Below are 6,000 nucleotides of genomic sequence, written 5' to 3' on the forward strand. Positions count from 1 at the left end.
GATGGAACTCGGCCACCTACGTATGGACCCCTGCCTTGAGGACCCCTTATATGGGTTCAGGAACACAATGATTCCAATTCGGGGATTTATTTATCTTTCCATAACTTTCGGAACCGCACCCCAACATGTTTCTCATATCATGAAGTTCTACGTGATAAGTGTAGCGTCATCATACAACATGATCCTTGACCGTCCCACAATCACCAAATTTAGGGCCATCCCTTCGATGATTCATCTGAAACTCAAATTCCCCACCCCAGGAGGAATAGGAGAGCTAAAGGGAGACGGGGACATGGTAGGAAGGTGCTATGGCCAGGCATTAATCATGGCAGAAACAGAACCAGAGAACCGAAAGAAGATAATGTCCCTCCCCAAGGGACATATCAGAAGGAAACATCGTGAACATCTCAGTAAGAGGCCCAGATTGGATGTGAATATGATCGAAGATTCAGGGTACAGCATAACCAACGCTGATGCTCGGATTAAAACAAAACCAGGGAAACCTACCCCGAGAACAAACAAAAGTACATTCAAATTACATAAACAGCCAAACGGCTTAGTTTAGAATCGCTTAAAATAATAAGGTCAAGTTATAAGGCCAAAATAAATCAATCTTTTTCTACCAACTTGGGGGGAGGAGAAGGAGGCTACTCCGGGTCATCCTGAGGAAGAGAAGGCTGCTGAGCTAGGGGAGATTCGGGCAAAGGAAGCGCATTGGTGGACGATCCAACTCCAGACTCTCTGGCCGAGATGGAGTTGGCTTCATTCTCTAGCCGAGTCTCCTCTTCGATATACTTCTCAAGGAAGACATCAATGGTTCCCCCGGGATTGTTGGCCAGATCTTGGGAGGCAACCCGCTAACAGATCTGAATCTTCTCCACCGATTCTTATTCAGCTCCTCAAAGTAGGCAGGAGTTCCGCGGAAGCCGACCAAAACCTCTTCCGGAGTGGGCCTTGCAGACAAATCGTCTTTCAGTCTCTAGTTATCCGCCCTCATCTCCCGGGCAGAGGCCTCGACCCGATCCTACCTCTCCCTGATTTCATCCAAGATCTTTTTATGAGCCTCAGATTCCTTCACATTGGCCTCCTTCAATTTTGTCACCTCTCGGGCCAGATTCCCGACCTTAGTCTTGGCAACCACCCCGGCATCAGCTTTCTCCTTCAGAGTCCGGACGATGGCCACCAGTCCGGCAATCCGGGAGTTAGCCTGCAGGAAATTATATGTCAAAACTGGAAGGTACAAAGCAGGAAAAACAAGTACGTAGAATAAGGAAAATACTCACATTCGTGACATCCTCCTGCATAGAAACCAGGAAGTCCTTGAGAGGCTCCCTCCGGTACTACCTCCTCTCGGCACTGGTGGTATAGTTTTCAAACAGTTCCTTCCGGCGAATCTCCGGGGTAAAACTAGCCAAAAGCGCCTTGAGGGTCTCCAGAGTTTCCGGAGCCAACTCTGTAGCAGCCTTTGAAAACTCTGCTCCCGGACCCCTTAACATCCCCCTCCCCGTTCTCCACAGGGGCAACCTTCCTCTTCCTTGGGGCTTTGATTTTCTGTTTCTCTTTCTCCTTAACAGCCTCAGCCTGGGGCTCATTTATCACAATCGTAGTCCTTCCCGGATGTGTCAATACAGTTTTCCCAGCCCCGGCACCAGCCCCATCATCTTCACCCTCCCCAACCTTCTTCTTCCAGATGTCCAGACTATTTAAACCTCCAATCCTCCTACTACTTGCAGCCAAATCTTTCAACTGTGCAGACATATTGCTCGGGTAAGGTATCAACTTCGGAATACCTGAAAGTTCAAGAATTCAAGCATCAATCCTGGATAAATGAAGACGACAATAATGAAAATCAAAGAAAAAATATAAGGAAAGAGACTTACACCCGGCGGCATGCATATCTACATTATTGTTAAAACTCTCCCGGGTCCACGGTGCTCCGAGTGCCCCATAGAAGGCATATACCATCATGAGAGCTCCTTGCCTGAGCCGCTGGACCGGAAATTTATCTATTTTCAAATTAAACTTATGGAGTGGCATAAAATCCAAATCCCTATCCCGGACAAATATGAACTCCCAGTGCCAGCCTTTAAGGGAGGTCAACATGTTAACCGGGAGAACCATCTTGTCGGATGGATACCCACAATCCTCAATCGGAACAAAAACTCGTATATTGGCCCGCCGAGGGATTTTTTAATCTTAAAAAGATGGTGGAAGAGTTTGAAGGTAGGGAGATAATCTTTGGCATGGCAGCAAGCCAAAAACCAACTAATCCACTTCATAGAGTTCGGGGCCAACTGAGTGAAGGGAATTTCATATACGTCCCGACAAAGGGACTTGGTAAACTAGTGTAATCCCAAGCGCATACCCCGAAGATGCTCTAAGGGTATCCCAACATAACCCCCCGTCGGCATGTGGTAAACTCTCTCATGGGCTTCCGGCCACCTCCACTCATATTCATCCCCGAGGTTAAAGGGGAGCCTAAGGTCACTATCTACTTCCGCATCGGTATGCTTCCCCCCGATCTCTTTGTGAACTGGGCTACACTCGTATCTAGTACCCGGGGAATTAAAGATTTACCTATCTATGGTCGCCTCATCATACGGCTCCTTCCCATCTAAACCTTCCGGGCCCCCATTGGCCTCGGACAAATCTCGGTAATAAAAATCCAAGGGCTTAGGGTCTCTCCTACACTGGACAAAGTAGTGGTCCACATCCTCCCAGGACCCATCTGAATTGGACAGAGTACCCCCGGGGCCCAAAAGTAAGGTCCCGACCAATACTTGAACATGTCTCTCAGCTCGGGGAAGAATCTCAAATGAATCGCTACTGTAAGTGGAAAAAGATGAACTGGGTACTATATCACCTATAAATTCGGGTCTATCCGGGTTCTATCTTTTAAGGTTAGCTGTTTGCTTAAATCTTCTACATTGCATATACTATACATATATACATATACACCTCAGAGTCAATTCCACACCCGAACCCAAACACAAAAAACAAAAATAAAACAAGAATAAACTCAAAAATAGATATTACAAAAAATAGAGATCAAAAATAGATCTACATGTTATACATACACTTATCGCCAAAAAAACATAAACCAAGAACACACCCCGGGCTCAATTACTTTTTACACTACCAAAAACACATATTTCCCAGTAAGAAACTAGCAAAATCGATGTTGTTTACACAATCTAAATACAAAACAACCGAAAAAACCATACAAAAACTCTCCACGATACATATTCAAGTCCTAAACTATACATCATACAAAAGACTCGAATAAAGACTTACGACTATCGAAATATAACTCACACAATATGATGGCATGCATGGCACAAAATGAAGAAAAACTAAATGAGAAAAGGAAGAAGTGGAATAACTTATAAATAGCAGGAGAAAATGAAAGGCTTCAAGAAGAAACTTCGAAATTCGGCAAGAATTCTTGTATCTGCCTTTTATGTTCTGTGTTCGCGTAAAAGAAAACAGAAGAAGGAGTTGGAAGTATTTATAAGGGAGTAAGAGAAATAAGAAAAAGGATAAATCGTTTTTAAGCCAAAAAATAAGTCCTTGCCACGTGGCGGCCTCCCATTGGTCCGTGAATTATGACTGCACAACAGTAATTGCACACCCTGTCACGGTAATTATGGTAAGGACACGTCTTTTTAGGAAAAAGGGGGGAAAAGAAATGTTTCATACACTCATACATACTTGTATATATATTTATATACATCCGTAAGTTTGGCTGGAATTCCAGCAGACACTTGACACCCTAGAATTTTAGCCGCTACTTTTCAGAGCCCGGTCAAATCAAAGAACAGCCTGTCCTTTCTATCCATCCTTATCCCAAATTCAAATTTCAAATCAAAAGGCTAACCAAGTCAACCCCGAAGTCTCATTTCCATAAGACCCTGGGGTTAGGGGGCAAAAAATCAAAGAAAAACCCCAAAAATTTTCTTCATAACAATTCAAGGAACCCCACCTTGGACACAAATCAAAAAGACTAACCAAATCAACCCCGGAGTCTCATTTCCATAAGACCCCGGGGTTAGGGGCAACAAATCAAAGAAAAAACTCAAAATTTTTCTTTATAATAATTCAAGGAACCCCACCTTGGACACAAATCAAAAAGACTAACCAAGCCAATCCCAGAGTCTCATATCCATAAAACCCCGGGGTTAAGGTCAATAAATCAAAGAAAAACCCCAAAAGTTTTCTTCATAACAATTCAAGGAACCCACCTTGGACACAAATCAAAAAGGCTAACCAAGTCAAGCCCGGAGTCTCATTTCCATAAGACCCCGGGGTTAGGGGCAACAAATCAAAGAAAACCCCCATAAATTTTCTTCATAATAATTCAAGGAACCCCACCTTGGACACAAATCAAAAAGACTAACCAAGTCAACCCTGGAGTCTCATTTCCATAAGACCCCGAGGTTAGGCGGCAACATATCAAAGAAAAACCCCAAAATTTTGCTTCATAACAATTCAAGGAACCCCACCTTGGACACAAATCAAAAAAACTAACCTGGTCAACTCCGGAGTCTCATTTCCATAAGACCCCGAGGTTAGGCGGCAACAAATCAAAGAAAAACCCCAAAATTTTTCTTTCAAGTGACGCACAAAAACTAATCTACTCCCCCATCCGAGAAACCTGCATAAGGGAATATGAGTCAAATGATAGCCCATATTAGTTCAGGCCCAGTAATAGGAGCCCAAGGCCCAGTAAGAGGAGCCCAGGGCCCGATTAGCAATAACCCTGGAGGACCCCATGCCAAATGGCAACATCACCACCGCCCAGGTGGCCCGCTTCCGGAACCTTCCAATGGTCCGAATCCAGTAGTATTTTAGCTCACCACAGACGTCCACGCGTCCTTCAGTCCAAAACACACCTGTGACGCCCTCCAAACCTGGGGTCTAGATTTGGGGGTCACTACATGATAAACCAAACTAGAATAGGCATAGCGGAATAAAATAATAAAGATGACCCCTTGCATACAACTGGATCGATCACAGGTTATGGTATGAAACAGACACTAATACAAACCAAATGTTATTACATTCCATAAGTCTATTTAGTTTTACAAACTATTCAAATTTTATTACAAACCTCTAGACTAGTCAAGCGTCCCAAAACAGACTACCTGGAATATACGCCAGACTATATACAGTCACTCGACTTCTGGTCAAACCTGGACCTCAGGCCTGCTCTAGCCTAGCTGAAAGAATCAGAATAATAAACAAGTATGAGTGAAAGAAATGCTCAGCAAGCAGTATATAACTTATGATTCAAGACAACAACAATAATATATCTGAAAAACAAAACCAAACAACAATACATGAGCAGTATTAAAAACTGATAAATTTTTGATAAAAATCAACACCATTATATATATATATATATATCTTGTTTTGGATTGGAATCCTCGAGTGACGGTATGTTGCCGTCGGTGATCAGCCGTGGAGCAACAATGGTATACTGAAGTATATCCAACTAAATAAAAGGGTACCCAAGGCACATATCGGCCTAGCAAGGTGTTATATCATGTATAACACATAGCTCACACTGGACCGCCGCCACGACCTCTTACGCAACCATCCAATCCATAAAAACAGTTTTCAATCAAAGGAGTCGAATCAAACGACATCCTTAACAATATAACTCCCCATTTCTCATGGTCCAGAGTCACTTCCACAACCGATGGAAAATTACTAGAACAATTAGTTATTCGCTAATCTCAATTCAAAGTTCCATTGTATAGAGTAATTTGTAGAGAAATGTAAAAATGTTTAACTATTCTCAACTTAGAATAGGGAAACAGTACTTGCAATATAACACAAGGAGGTTCGAAGATATTTGCATGATATAATTAACAATCTTATAAATAGAATGATAAACTATTCTGAAATTAAAATAGCGTAGAAAACTTGTCTGGTACGCTTGATAACCTTTCACTGTAACTCTGGCTTATAATAGTTGGCTACTGACTCCGTCTAACA

The sequence above is a fragment of the Apium graveolens genome, chromosome 1 (genome assembly GCF_009905375.1).
Source record: "Apium graveolens cultivar Ventura chromosome 1, ASM990537v1, whole genome shotgun sequence".
In the NCBI taxonomy this organism is placed as follows: Eukaryota; Viridiplantae; Streptophyta; class Magnoliopsida; order Apiales; family Apiaceae; genus Apium; species Apium graveolens.